At 35.2% G+C, this 16,131-nt stretch overlaps 1 protein-coding gene across 2 annotated transcripts in view; it reads right to left on the reverse strand.

The window, feature by feature from the left end:
* Nucleotides 1-16,131, reverse strand: part of LOC145297586 (stAR-related lipid transfer protein 3-like) — a 78,981-nt gene that overhangs the window by 37,098 nt on the left and 25,752 nt on the right. The gene's annotated exons all lie outside the window — the stretch shown is intronic.

The raw sequence follows: 16,131 nt of genomic DNA on the forward strand, positions 1-16,131 counted from the left end.
TAATCAAATTATACCAAATTTCCACTACTAACGAATACTATGCTGTTCTCCCAATGACTGACATACATTCCTTATCCTTGAGTGGTCTTCAGGTCTTGATAAGTGGTGATTCCCTTGTAACTTTCGCTGCCCTTATTTTATTCGTTAATCCTCATATTCTATGAGCAATATTTCTGACAAAGAGGGAAGAATTGCTTTTTTCTGGGTCAGAATCTGTTCCACTTATCGTTGGCAAGTTTTTGACCTTGAAGCCGTATGTTTTACCTTCTAACATCAAATGGATTTATGTCTTATCGAGAGCGATTTCCTTTAAAAAAATTTTTTTTTAAAAACACGCGACCTTACATTGTTGAGAGAGTCTTTGTCCGTTGGTTAGCCATTCTATCTTGCGTGCTTCAATTTGAAATGCAATTTGAATCGTTAAATGCGCAGATAACAGTTGGTCTGTTCCAATAACCTGTCTCCTCTCCCTGCATATATGTATTTGACTTCCATAAATAACGTTTAAGATGAACACTTCTCTTTGTTATGGTGTCTATCACCAGCCTCGATAGTTGGCAGACAAGTCGTGATCGAGCACACCGGTAGGTTACCTGCTCTCACTCCCTGAAGCGGTTGATATGCCACCCACACGTACACAAACACGGACACACTTAAGCAAATAAAAACAAACACACATGCACACGCACATGTATGTGTGTAAGCACAAGCACACGTGTGCGGAAGTTTATATGGCCTATTAGTTTAATGGCACACACACATACACACACATACACACACACACAGCAACATATTTTTTTAATGTGTAAATACATGTGTAATATGTTTTTGGTGTGTTTAATGCGATAAGTAATAATTCAGAAGGTTTCTCTTTCGTATGTATGTAATCATAAGAGGGCATATTAAAATACAAGTGAGCGGTCAGTTTGGAGGCTGATACCGTTAATCTAGAATGTAGGAATGCTTAGAGTTCAGTCAGTGGAAAGCCAGTGTATACAGAAAGGGAGACATCATTAATTCTGTAGATGTAAAGGTATAAGAGTATGCGATGTGTATGAATTCAGTAGCCAGTTAATGACGGTGTAGACACAGGAAAGTAGGAAAAAGTATAAATGAACATGGTGAATAATGGGGGTCGTAAGAGAACTTTTGGAATAGGGGGAAATTTTGAACTGCTTCCTCCGTAGGCTATGGCGATGATGATGATGATGATGATGATGACGATGACGACGACGACGATGCCGCTCCTAGGAGTAAATGTAATGTTTTAATATTACGAATTAATGTGTCTAAAATGTTGTTCTATAGTTAAATAAGGTAAATGCTAATAGTATAAACATAAGAAATTTGAATGTGTCATCTGTTGTTGTAAACCTACGGTATTTTGACTGCGCCTCTTGTATTATATATAGGGATGTCAGTGCGACACAACTCAACTTTATCTATGTATATCTAGATAGATATATACAACACGCTTTCTAAAAGTAATGCCTCTTATTTTTATTTTGCCTGAACAGATCAGAGGGGGTTACAAATTGCAATGTTATAATGACTGAACTTATGCATTCATGACTTGAGAGTTTCATCTTTCTGTTGCAGATATTGATGGTGTGAGACTAAGAAAACAACTCCTGTCAAAGATATGCGCGAGAAGCATTGATGTATCAATGTTATCATGGCAAAAGTACATTGAGAATGGTGGTGACTATGTAGAAAAATAAATTATGGAGAACAAAAGGTTGCTCGTTTTAATGGTGCCACTCACATCTTCGTAGCTCTTCAACATTTTCTATTAATAAAAAGCATAGAAGGCGTCACTTTTGGAATTACCCTCGTGTGTGTGTGTGTGTGTGTGTGTGTGTGTGTGTGTGTGTGTGTGTGTGTGTGTGTGTGTGTGTGTGTGTGTAGCCATGGTCAAAATTATGGGTCATCTATAAAAAATTAGGTAATAGTTTAAGCCTACACATTTAAAGGTTAAGAATTGTACAGTGAACAGTTGGGAGCAAGTGTAAATATTTAACAATGTATTGTAGTATTTTTTTATTTACTTTAAAACCTCTTTCAAGAATTTTAGCTGAGTTTCATACTAAATTCACTCCAATATTCAAAATAATTCATTGTCATACTAAAAGTTGTTTCCTATTTTTCAGATAATATTTCATTATTATCAATGCTATAATAGTATATTTAATTGAAAAGGCCTCCAAAGAAGCAGCTTTCAGAGATTAAACGGGCACAAATTGTTGCTTTATCTGGTGAAGGATATTCTCAAGTAGAATATGCTAGGAAGATGGAGTGTTCAATGAAGGGAGTTCAAACAACGATTAAAAGGTTCAAGGAAACAATGTTTTTCAAAAACAGAAAAGGAAAATGCCATAAAAGTCTACAACCGCCAGGGAAGATAAATCTTTGAAAAGAGCATCCTTGCAGATAAGAAGCCAAGTTTTTCAGAGCTTGCTGTTGAACTTGGGGAAGATGCAAACAAAAATATATCAGCTCGAACAGTAAGAAAGCGGTTATTAAAAGCAGGATAAAAAGGATGCCAAACAAGGCAGGTTGTCTCAGGCCATCAAGAAAAAACGAATAGAATTTGCAAAAAAAAAAAACATGAAAATTGGACACCTGATGATTAGGCCAAAATTGTTTGGTCTGACGAAAGTAACTTTTTGGTAAGTTAACAGCTTATATTTCCTTAACTTTGAAAGGAACAATTAAAAATTTTATGCGAATACACATCCATAAAATCTACTCAAAATGCCTTGGGGCTCACGTGACTTCTTCAGGAATGGGACTCTTTTACACATGTGAGGGCAGAATAAACTCCACAATTTATACTAATATGCCGGACCAAGTTTACCAAACAATACATATATATATATATATATATATATATATATATATATATATATATATATATATATATAAATATATATATATATATATATATATATATGCATACATATATATACATACTGTAAAAAAATTTTGACGGCTAATGAGACGAATGGATTCGCCAATCATTTTTTATAATCAACGAAAACATCCCACAATTATTATAAAAATTGTCGAATTTTGGATTGAATCAGTTCGCCGTTTACTACGTCACGGACCGGATTTAATTCTTGGCCGTCATCTTGGTTACTGATCTGAACTACGCCTCTATCTTTGTTCAACTCAATGTCTCAAAACTTAACACATACATATACATATACATGTATATACATGCATATACGTATGTATAAATACGTATACATATATATGCATGTACATTTATATACATACATGTACATATATATGCATATATATACATACATATATATATACATATACATACATATCCATATATATAAATATGCATATATATATACATATGCATATATACACATACATATAAATACACATACACATACATACAGATACATATACATATATATACACACATACATATACATATATATGCACATATATATACACATATACAAATATATATACACATATACATATATTATACACATATATGCATATATATATACATATATATATACATATATATACATATATATGCATATTTATATACATATATATGCATATATACGTATATATATACGTATATACGTATATATATGCATATATATATGCATATATATACATATATATACGCATATATATATATGCATATATATACACATATATATATAAATATATATACATATATATACATATATGTATATATATTTATATATACATACATATATATACATATATATACACATACATATATATACATATATATACACATACATATATATTCATACATTTTTTTAGTTTTTATTACATTTTCACCCCAAACAAGGCATATGGCCACTGTGGTGTAGGGGGCTACTATCAGGGGCAGCAACTACTAGGGCACTATGTTGGGATTTGGGCAGCAAGATGTCGGTTCACATTACACTTGAACTTCTGCATGTCAGTACAGTTGGGGAAACAGGGACCCGGAATGGAAATCCAGAGTCTAGCGGTTCTGGGGAAGAAACTACTGGAGTAGAAAGATCTTCTACATCTAGGGATCTCTACTGTGTGGGGTGGGATTTAGCTGCCTGTCGGGTTTGTCGAGTTGTCTACGTCGTGGGGGCACAAGTGTCTGCAGTTCGTCAGAGCATTTACCATTAAAATACTTGTAGAACAGGTAGAGGGATGCAACGTTTCGTTGATGGGACAGAGGCTAAAGCTTAGATGCCAGTTCAGGGCCTATCAGATTGGCGACTCTCTTTTGAACCTTGTCTAGGAGCGAGAGACTAGCAGCAGAGGCACCAGCCCAAATGTGACAGCAATACTCCATACATGGGCGAATGGTGGCCTTATAGAGGTACAGGATACTTTCAGGTGTCAGTAGTTTTCTAGCACGGTAGAGAGAGCCTACCTTCTTCACAGCGGCCCTGGCAATGTTTTCAATATAATTGTTCCAGCTCATGTTTCCTGTGAACGTTAGGCCAAGCAGTTTGAAAGATGTACTCTCAGACAGGGAGTCACTGGCCATTGCTATTGGTGGCAGAGAAGGTTTCTTGTAATTATTGAAGGAAACCAGTTTATTCTTGGCAGCATTGAATGTGACCATCCATTTATGTCCCCATTCTACTACAGATTGGAGGACATCCTCTAGTGTTTTTGCCATTTCTTTAGTTATGTGTTCATTTGTTTTCCTGTCATGCCTGTTATAGAGTGTGGTGTCATCAGCATATATACCCATCTCAGAGCCAGTTTTGTCGGGGAGGTCATTAATAAATATTAGGAACAATAGAGGTCCAAGGATAGACCCCTGAGGTACTCCCACATTTATATCACACTGTTTAGATGTATGACCGTCGAGGACAACCTGGATTTTTCTCTTATCTAAAAAGGATTTAATTATGTTAAGTATTCTACCAGTGATACCGTATGATCTAATTTTCATGAGGAGACCCTCATGCCATACCCTGTCAAAAGCCTTAGATATATCTAGAGCTACCGCTCTGCCCTCCCCCGCTTTGTCCAGTGAATGGTATATACGTTCAGAGATTACAGTGAGGATGTCAGTTGTGGAACGGGCTTGTCTAAATCCATATTGTTTGTCAGTCAGACGTTTAGCATCTGTAAGGTGACGGACTAGAGCATGGTTAATTATGGTCTCAAATACTTTGGCGAAAAGTGGGAAGAGGCTAATGGGGCGATAATTTGATAGGTCGGTTCTTTCGCCAGAATTCTTGAATACTGGTACCACAGAAGCAGTTTTCCAACAACCCGGTAACCATGATTCATTAAGGCATTTGTTGTAGAGTTTGGAGAGAACTGGAGCTACTTCGGCTGAGCACAGCTAGGATGAGAGCAGGACCACATGCTTTTGAAGTGTCAAGGTTTTTTTATGATAGCGTGTACCTGAGCAGAGGTGATTATCAGATCGTCTAGCATGGCGTCTGTCCACGAAGCAAAGTCAGGCAGAGGGTGGTTGGTAGGGTCCAGTGTGGAGTTTGAGGCAAACCGGCTGGCAAGCATATTAGCCTTGTCGGTTGCTGAGCAAACAACTTCGTGATTGTTGGTTGGTGGAGGAATTGTTGATTGCTCATTATTTACTACACTGTTGTAGATTTTCCAGAAGTCACGAGTTCCTAATTTTTGTGCTTCGATGCGTTTTTTGTGGTTTAAATAAATTCTCTTTTAGCTGTCGCTATTTTTTTCTTAACGTTATTTCTAGCTTCTATATACTTATGTTTGTTTGAACTGGACTTATGTCGGTTAAATCTGCGGTATGCATGCTGCCTTTGAGCAATGGCAGTTGTGCAAGTAGAAGTAAACCATTGGGGAGAGTGGGGCTTGCTATAAAATTTCCGCATGGGAACATGTGCTTCAATTGCTGTTTTGAACCATTCAGTGGTCTCGCTCGTGCACTGCTCAGCAAGAAGAGAAAAAATATTTTACCATGGGGCATCTCTGATAAGATCTCTGATGGCTTCCCAGTCAGCCTTTTTATAATATCTCGTTGTTTTGAGCACTGGCTCTTCAGTTTTGGGTCTAGAGTTTAGGGCGATTTCAACCATTATCACTGCAGATCAGCATTCTCGAGTGGGCTGTCAGCATTTTTTTTACACTCCTCGGTCAGAAACAGAGCTAGAAGTGATGCGTGCTGTTCTTGCTGGTCAGGGAAACGGGTTGGAAACGTAACCATTTGTGATAGGGAATGAGATATAGTGAAGCTACGTGTTGTGCTGCCCGCTGCATCTGTGTGATCAGAGAATCCAAGCCAGGTTTTGTGGTGAACATTAAAGTCACCAAATACATGTACTTGAGTGCTAGTGTCGAGGGAGAGTGCTGTGTCTATGCTTTCAGAGACTTTGTTTATCATGGTGCAGTCTTGGGTCGAGGGAGAGCGGTAGAGAAAGTAAAAGTAGCTAATGTTATGTTGCATGTTTAGTCTAAAGCACATAAAGGCTTGATCGTCCATTTCTAGGTTTGTTTCTCTAGTCAGGGGGCGGGTGTTACGAATGTAGACCCCAAGTCCGTGCATATGTCTGTCAGAGTCCTTACGGCAGAGTGGGAGATAGCCAGGCATGTTAAAGTAGTTAGAGGGGATTGAGGAGTGTAGGTTAGTCTCGCTTAGTGCTAAGATATCCGGGGTATTTGTTAGGAGAAATGCTTCAACATCAGCTAAATTAGTTCTAAGCCCACGGATGTTAGTGAATGCAAGCCTCAAGGGAGGAAGCAAGTTGGATTTGCTACATATATATATGCATATATATATATATACTCCTATAAATTCGTTTTCTTTTGTGTGTATTGATATTCATATTAAAAACCCTCTTTCCTATTTATTTAAAAAGAAAATACAATTTTCTTATATATGGGTTGTGGAAATGCATTCACTAGCAAAAGATCTAGCTTATTTGCATATTCTTTTAAACATTCATTTTAATTAATTCCCTATTAGTTTTTTTCGGTTTTCTTATGGGATGATTATCTAGAGGTAACTATTACCTGTAATTATATTCATGCAGATATTCTACATGATTTATACTTGCATAATATTTGCGTAAAATCTTTACAGTAAACAAAAAATTGTTTCCATATATATTTATGTATATGTATATATTTTTGTTTAATCTATGAGTCTATCTATCTATATATCTATAAAAGTGAACGTATCTGTGTGTCTGTTTGTGTGTCTATATGTCTGTCTATGTACATTCCCCTACGCAATAACTTTGTCAATTTAAAATCTACAGACTCGAAATTTGATATACAGAGTACTGAGATTTGGGAAAATCTTTGTGATCCGATTTCGGCCAGAAATTTGGCTGTTAAGGGGTCAAAGTTCAACAAATCGTTGAACTTTTGAGAACTCTACCAAATTTCTCCGACAATTTTTGGTATAAACACTTGAAATTTTGGATAAAGGTTCTTTGGACATGGACCTAACTTAATAACTTGATCTGAGCCCAAAACAATAAATTTAAAGTGATCATAATAGGGGTCAAAGTTAAAAAAATTGACAGTTTTTTTGTTTTTTGATTTTTTTGTTCAGCATAAACCTCCAAACACCCGGGCAACGCCGAGCACCCATGCTATTATATCTATAAAAGTGAAAGTGTCTGTGTGTCTGTCTGTCTGTGTACATTTCCCTACGCAATAACTCTGTCAATTTTAAGGTTGCAGACTCAAAATTTGATATACAGTGTACTGAGATTTGGGAAAAACTTTGTGATCGGTTTTCAGACGGAAATTTGGCTGTTAAGGGGTCAAAGTCCCACGATTTGACCTTTGAGAACTCTACCAAACCCCTCCGACAATTTTGGGTCTAAACACTTGAAATTTTAGATATAGGTTCCTTGGACATGGATCTAACTTAATAACTAGATTTGAGCCCAAAACAATAAATGTTTAGGGGTCATAATAAGGGTGAAAGTTTTTTAAAAATTGACCTCTGCGGTCTCTACCAAATTACTCAGACAATTTCTGGTCTAAACATTTGAAATTTTACACAAAGGATATTCAGAGATAGGACAAGCTTTTTCATCCGTTTAGGTCGAAAATTTTTAGTTATCAATATATAAATATATGTATGTATGTATGTTTGCATGTCTGCCCAACACTTTCGAAACTTAAAAGTTTGACATTTCAGACGATAAATATCGAAAAATTGGCTAAAAACATTAATATCTTCACCTTAAACTGGGCATATTTCTAGAGGGGGTGGGGGCGCTTTCTCCGCCGATATTTTTTTAAGTCATCGTCTCCTTTCGATTGTATCGCCTAAATTTAAAAAATGTCACTTTCGGTTTGGCAGTGGTCGTAACAGCATAGACGTCTGTTTTCCCCCCGTTCTTTTTCTCCTTTGTGGTACAGGTTCGAGCCTGCCTTCCTACTATCAATTTTTTTTTTCTCACCATACACATCCAAACACCCGGGCAACGCTGGGCTGAAATGCTAGTATATATATATATATATATATATATTACTCTTTTTCTTTATATATATATATATATATATATATATATATATATATATATATATATATAAACTTGATGCTTCCTAGCGAAACCCGAGACCATAAATCGTAAATGGCGATATATCCAGACAGTTGGCGAGATGGTCCAGGGGTAAGAGTTTAGGCTCATTACCGTTGGGTCCTGGTTTCGGGTCTCGCTAGATACAGCCACTCTGATGAGTCGCAGATGACGAAACACGTGTCAGTGGATAGTTACATTTTAAAAATAATATATATATATACCGCTCCCCATGTGGGGGTACCAAATCGGTTTAAAGGGAAAATTATTCCCCACTCACATTTAGGTAAAAATACACTTTCGTAAATGATTGAATTCATTCAAAACATATCGCTAAAACCAAAACAAAACAACATCTAAGTAAATCACGATATATCCAGACAGTTGGCGAGATGGTCCAGGGGTAAGGGTTTAGGCTCATTACCGTTGGGTCCCGGTTTCGGGTCTCGCTAGATACAGCCACTCTGATGAGTCGTAGACGACGTAACACGTGTCAGTGGATAATTACATTTAAAAAATAATATACATATACATATATATATGCATATATATATATATATACATATATATATACATATACATATATATATATATATATATATATATATAACTACTTAATTTACTCACATAAAATTAATATACGAAAGTATAGATTTATGTGTAAACTTTAAGTATTTACTTCAAAAGTGCTCAATACGTAGGTAGAGCTAGTTAGTAATTTATAAAATATATATGGCGATTAAGCTACACTGAATATTCCGCGTTTCATCCACTCTAGGACTCCTCAGGCTTATGCGCGAATTCTGTGGTTGTTTGTCATTTTTATATGCTCCTCTTCTATTGAGATTTTAGTTAACCAATCAGCTTTCTAGTTTCGATAAAATGCATGCCCATTGGCTGATAGGAAGGTCGCGGTGGATACTAGAAAGCTGATTGGCTAACTAAAATCTCAATAGAAGAAGAGCGTATAAAAACGATAAACAACCATAGAATTCGCGCATAAGCCTGAGGAGTCCTAGAGTGGATGAAACGCGGAATATTCAGTGTAGCTTAATCGCCATATATATTTTATAAATTACTAAATTACTATATATATATATATATATATATATATATATATATATATATATATATATATATATATATATATATATATTGGCCTGCTTGCTGGTTGGAGACATCTGGCGCTTAACCTCTTACTATTTATACATTTAAGACTCAAGATATTTTTTAAAATAAAATAAAATTTTAAAATAACGAAAAAAAAAGGATAAAGATCCTTAGTAGTTTTACTTCCCCCCCCCTCACATTTAGAGATCAATCTACTTGTTTTCGATCCTAAACAAACTGGAAAACGGTGGGTTGTATGTTCTTAAAAAAGCATTGATAGAATGAATTTTTATATACATATATTTATAAATACAATGAAAAATTTAACACTTTAGAAATCCTCCGAGAGTAGATGTGGTTTTATGGCAACTGCAATGATTCTAGTTAAGACAAAGAAAATAGAGTAAACACAAGATGACCAACGACCTCCATTTTTTCCTACACTTCAGATAGACTTGTGCCTAATTTGTCAAAATATATATTTTATATTTTTTCACAAATGAATAATTCAAAGTGGAGTAGCTGTTTGGATATTGCACTGCTCTTCCGTCTTTGTTCAATGATGGAGAAATCCATCTAGATTGATGCAATTTTCCCCCAACTCAGTAAGTCATCTTTTAAAAAAAATCTTACATCGTATGGCTTTTAAGAAAAATTAAGTGCTCATTTAAACATCTAACTCTGTCTTCAGGTATAGGCAAGGAAATAGGGATTTCCTGGCAATACATAGTATGTTTAGCTACTTATATAGTTAGTGTGTGTGTGTGTGTGTGTGTGTGCGTGCGCACGCGCGTGCGTGTGCATGTGTGTGCGTGCGTGTGTGTGTGTGTGTGTGTATGTGCGTATGCGTGTATGTTTGCGAGTGTGTGTGTGTGTTTGCATCATTGTGGATTTACACCTTTCGCTAAACCTTCCCTAAATATGACATTCTCCTTTTTTTTTTTAAGTAATTACGTGTGAACATTCCGAAAAAAGAAAACAGCCAAATAATTAATCCATAATTTCGAAATGGGTGTCAGTTGTGTATATGAAGTCAATATAAAAGAATCCCTAATTTCCGAACTATTCAAGCATTTTAGAGCAGTTAAGCAATGTTTTTTTCTTCTTCTTCTTTTTCTTCTTCTTCTTATTATTATTATTATTATTATTATTATTATTATTATTATTATTATTATTTTTTTATTATTTTATTTATGTATTTATTTATTTATTTATTTAGCCATGGCAGATAAATCCTGTTCATTTTGTAGGGGTAGGAGGTGTTTACATTTTAGGCGATTACATGTTTTTATGTCCATGCCACTCGGACTTAGGGTTAGTGGTAGGTGTATCAGAATTTTTGTAGGAATTTTTGAAACCCCTAACACGAAACTGCGAATAAAATATAAAAATCTCGTAATTTCTCTGTTAAAAGTGGGTTGTTTATTTTCTTTATGGATTATACTTCCAAAATAAACTATTAAAGTTATTTTAAAAGTAATAGAATTTTTTTTTTAAACAGTAATGAATTTTCCGAACTCAATATTTTTCAATTTTTAAACTTTAAAAATCTATCAAAATTTTTCTATTGATTCTATTTTTACGATATTTTCAGGGTCAATGTGAAATTTTATGTTCTTTCCAATAAACCGAATATAATATTTTAGTTTATTTTTTAAATTCACGAATATAATATTTTAGTTTTTTTTTTTAATTCACGCCCCCCCCCATTTTCAAGTTTCTATTAAAAAGTAAAGAATTAATTTACTCACCGAAAAGTAAATAATCAATTTACTCACAAATTGAAGAGAAAAGGTCAATAAATAATATATTCAAATTTAAAACCAAAAAAAAACGTAGTGTTTTTTAGAATCTTACCTGTAAAGTTTGAAGTTTAAAACCTTTTTTTTTTAAACCACGTTATTTGTTTTTTCTTCTTTTTTTTTCTTTTAATGGAACCTTGGTCTTTGCTCCTTTAATTGAAAAAGAAATTAGGGCTTGAATTACATTTTTCGAGGAGTTATAAGCTTGGAAAGACAGGGGGTCGAACAATTCACGCCTCCCATTTTGAAATGTCTATTAAAAAGTAAATAATTATTTTATGCACCAAAGTCTTATATATCACAAATTGAAGAGAAAAGGTCAATAAATAATATATTCAAATTTAAAACAAAAAAGTACTGTTTTTTAGAAATTTAACTGTAAAGTCCGAACTTTAAAACCTTTTTAAAAAAAAAAAAAAAAAACACGTTTTTTTTTTTTTTTTAATGAAACCTTGGTCCTTGCTCCTTTAATTGAAAAAAAAAATTAGTGCTTGAATTACATTTTTCGAGGAGTTATAAGCTTGGAAATATGGAGTGGAATTATTCACTATTTTCACGAAATTTCTGACACACCTAGGTTAATGGTATTAAAAATTGGTTAGAATGATTCGAAAATGATAGGATCAGTTTACTTCAAATGTATATACGAAACTAATATGCCACTCTAAATTCTACAATAATTGTGTATATTTAGTTTTTAAGATGTTTACATATAATTATTTAAAAACGTATAATCGCATTTTGAGGGAGGGAGAGAGTATTAATCTATAAATTTATCGTTGCACGTTTGCATCTCCACCAACACCATGCATATCGCTGAATTTCAATGAAATGAGAATAATCTGCAGTCATATAATTCCAAGGGAAGCTACTTTCGAATATATTTTTTAACGCTTATCTCCCTTGATATCAACTGCATCGTTTTATTCTTATTCAATTTGCTTTATTTGTTTCGTATGTGTTTTTTTGTTTGTTTGTTTTGTTTGTTTTGGTTTGTTTTTTTGTCCCTCTATCTAATTGCTCCGTCAAGAGAGCAAAGTCAGACACTGGTTCGATTTTTATGTAATGAATGTCTAAATTTCCAAAAACAGGCACTATAGATGAAACAAAAATATAAAATTGCCGAAGTAAAAACTTCTCTTCCTTTGACTGAGGACAGAGCAGATACTACACTTTGCATTATTTATTTGCAGAAAATATATAGAAAATTTATTTATTTGCAGAAAATATATAGATTTATATTCAGAGCAAATTAGACATAAGGCCACTAAAAGTGTGGAGATAATGGTTATAAATAAAAACATATTTTCTGAATATAACCACAGAAATATTTTCGGCAGTAAGAACTTTCCACTTCTTACTAAGACATTGTTCAATTTTCTTCCACTTATACCAAACGGTGTAAGTACCTGAATAAACCCTCTTGTAGGCACCGCCAAAACTGGGGGGGGGGGGGGTGAAGAAATTTTATTATCCACTTTTTCCCGTGGAAGTTAATTCTTCTTAAACAATTAATCGTTACTACTAACTTTGAAACTGAAGGAAAAAATTACAAACAAAAAGAGAAAAATAGGAGAAATAGAATTTATTAACAAAGATATCTAAAGAAAAAGTAGTGACCTCTATGGGCTGCCAAAAATGTCCATCTGGCTTACAAGAGTCCTTGTAGTAGTAACCAAAACGGGGGAGAGAGTGAAGGGAAATAGAAGGAAAGAGAGATAGAGAAGGAGGAAGAAGGGGGGGGGGAAAGGAGGGGAACACTTACTGGAAGCTTCTGGGCGCCCTTTTACGAATGGAACATTTAGAAAGTTCGTTTCTTGTGGGTTTTATTTTTTGAGTTTGTGTTGTTTAAAAGTTCCCCCTTTCTTTTCTTTTTCCTGGAATTTCGTTTTTCGTAGTCCTTTCAGCAAGGTAGAAATTTCTTGAGGCTGAATATTCTGGTGTTTTCAGGTATCTTCGAAAACTTCCCTGCGGCGAATTTTTTGTTCAAAACTTCTATTATCTTTTCTCGATAATAGTGTTAGTTTTCAAGTGTCTTAGAAAACTAGGTTCTTCTGTTCAAAACTTCTATTATCTTTTCTCGATAATAGTATTAGTTTTCAAGTGTCTTAGAAAACTAGGTTCTTCTGTTCAAAACTTCTATTATCTTTTCTCGATAATAGTATTAGTTTTCAAGTGTCTTAGAAAACTAGGTTCTTCTTTTCAACGACTTTAATGTCTCGTCAAGACAGAGTTGTTCAACGCCTTAGTAAATTCCAGGCGTCCCTTTTTCTCGATAATTATTTTAGTTTTCAAGTATCTTAGAAAACTGGGTTCTTCTTTTCAACGACTTTAATGTCTCGTTAAGACAGAGTTGTTCAACGCCTTAGTAAATTCCAGGCGTCCCTTTTTATCCGAGACCGACAGGGAATATGTTTGACAGTTCTGGTCTCCACGACGCCTTGTTCCACAACTGACCACTTAACTCAAAAATATCACACACGTGCGTCAATTTAGCACGAAAACGTCTCATCCAATCAACGGGCATAAGGGAGTCAGGTGACAAAAAAAAAGGGGGGGAAGCTAGGGAAGGGGGTAGGAAAGGGGTTAAGAAGAAAGGAAGGAAGAACAGAGCAGCAGAAAGAAGGAAAGAAAAAGGGAAAGAAAGATGGTGGAAGATAATTTCCACACTCTCCCTTAAAAGAAAAAAGACAAAAAGAAAAAATCCTCAAACAACAATCTAATACCAAACGTATTCTGGATTTCTTTCATTTAAAGATTTAACAGACCTTACAGGCCTAGACTGAAAGTTTTCCCTGTCCCGACTAGTCCCCGAGCTCAGAGAATTGCCCTCTCCATCGTTAGAAGCTTGGTGAGAGTGGGTTATGGAAAGTTCTAAAGGACACAAGTTCCTTAAGGAATGTTCCTGAGTGCTGCCATCACTCCTTCTGATTAAAGCTGACCGAACTAAGCTATCCGACCCAGAAGTTAGATTAACCACCCTTCCCAAGGACCAATAAGGACGAGGCTTCATAGGGTTTTTTATCAAAACGACATCACCCAGCTTAATCATATTTTCAAAATCAGATTGGTAAAGATCCTGCGACAACTCCCTCAGACCCAAGAGATATTGTTCATACCATAGCCTTTTAAAACGATTCAAGAATTCATCTCTACATCCCAGACTCTCAATAAGATCTTCTTTACTAGGGGGGTTATCCTGGAAACAATCCTCTTCTAAGGACAAAAACACAGAGTTTTTATGGAAGGGATGCACAAAGGCATTAGGAGTAATCACCTCCAAGCCAGAATCATCAGAGCAACGATAGGTCAAGGGCCGATCGTTAACAGATCCCTGCACATCTGACAGAACCGTCAAAAGTTGAAAATAACTTAACTTCCTACGTCCTATAACCTTGAAAAGACAACCTTTTACAACTCGAATTAATCTTTCCCACACAGCACCGTACCAAGCAGAATATAAAGGTATCGTTTGGTGTTTGATAAGATGGGCATCCACTGTCCCTCTAAATTCGTCAGACAAATAAACCTGTTTAACAAGGTCACAACCCACCACAAAGGACTTTGCATTATCCGAATAAATGTGAGAAGGGACCCCATAAAAATTGAAAAATCTCAAAAATGCCAAAACCACAGACTGAGTGGTCATATCAGGCAACAGTTCCAAGTGTATAGCTCGCACACTAAAACAGGTGAAGATTAAAATATACATCTTTTTAGTTTCATCACCTTCATGCACCCACAAATGGCCAGTAAAATCGATCCCCGTGTGCAAGAACGGCTTAACTAAATTAACCCGATGCTTAGGCAAATTTGTAACCTTGGGATATCTAAAGGAAAGAGTGTTATATTTTTTGCAAATGACACAACAAGATATCACCGTTTTAATAGCTTGTCTAACTTTGGGTATCCAAAATCCCAACATTCTGAATTTGCTAAGCGTAGCAGCAATTCCCAGATGCTTACACTTCAAATGGCAATCCATGATTATCAAACTTGTAACATGACAAGACTTGGGAAGCAGAATAGGATGAAGGACTGCATCAGAAAAATAAGTAGATTTACCAATTCTACCTCGTGAGCGAATCAATCCTTCATCATCCAAAAATAAATTAAATTTAGAAACCAAAGGGGGAGCTTCACCGCCATCAGACTTAGACAAATAATCCTTTTCCTTAGAAAGGAACAGTCCTTGTGTCATTCTGAGCAAGTACAATCTCGCCTTAATACTAGAGTCGAGAACAATACCTCTCATTTTTTATATAAATCGGAAAACTGCAATCAAAACTCCAATGAGCTTCTCCAGCGAAGAAAATCTCTCTACTTCAATTATATAACTGCCCTGAATGACAGGTTCACAACCAGTAACTGTACTGATCAACATCTGGCTAGCCGGATTAAGACAATTCAGGTCATAACTAGGCCAGATCAAGTTATCTCCTCTCAACCATTCAGGCCCGAATAACCAACGAGTAAAAATCATTTTAAATTTGTTCAGGGACATACCCCTCGTGACAAAGTCAGCAGGATTGTCATCAGTCTTCACATACTTAAACTTCACTGTCAAACCTTTATCACTAAGATTTTTTACCATCGCTTTTACATCCTTTAACCGGTTACGAGTGAATTGACATTTCGTATGGACATTGTCAGATAAAACCCAGGACAGTACTACCTGTGCATCT

The sequence above is a fragment of the Euprymna scolopes genome, chromosome 18, assembly GCF_053919585.1.
Source record: "Euprymna scolopes isolate OS-2025 chromosome 18, ASM5391958v1, whole genome shotgun sequence".
In the NCBI taxonomy this organism is placed as follows: domain Eukaryota; kingdom Metazoa; phylum Mollusca; class Cephalopoda; order Sepiida; family Sepiolidae; genus Euprymna; species Euprymna scolopes.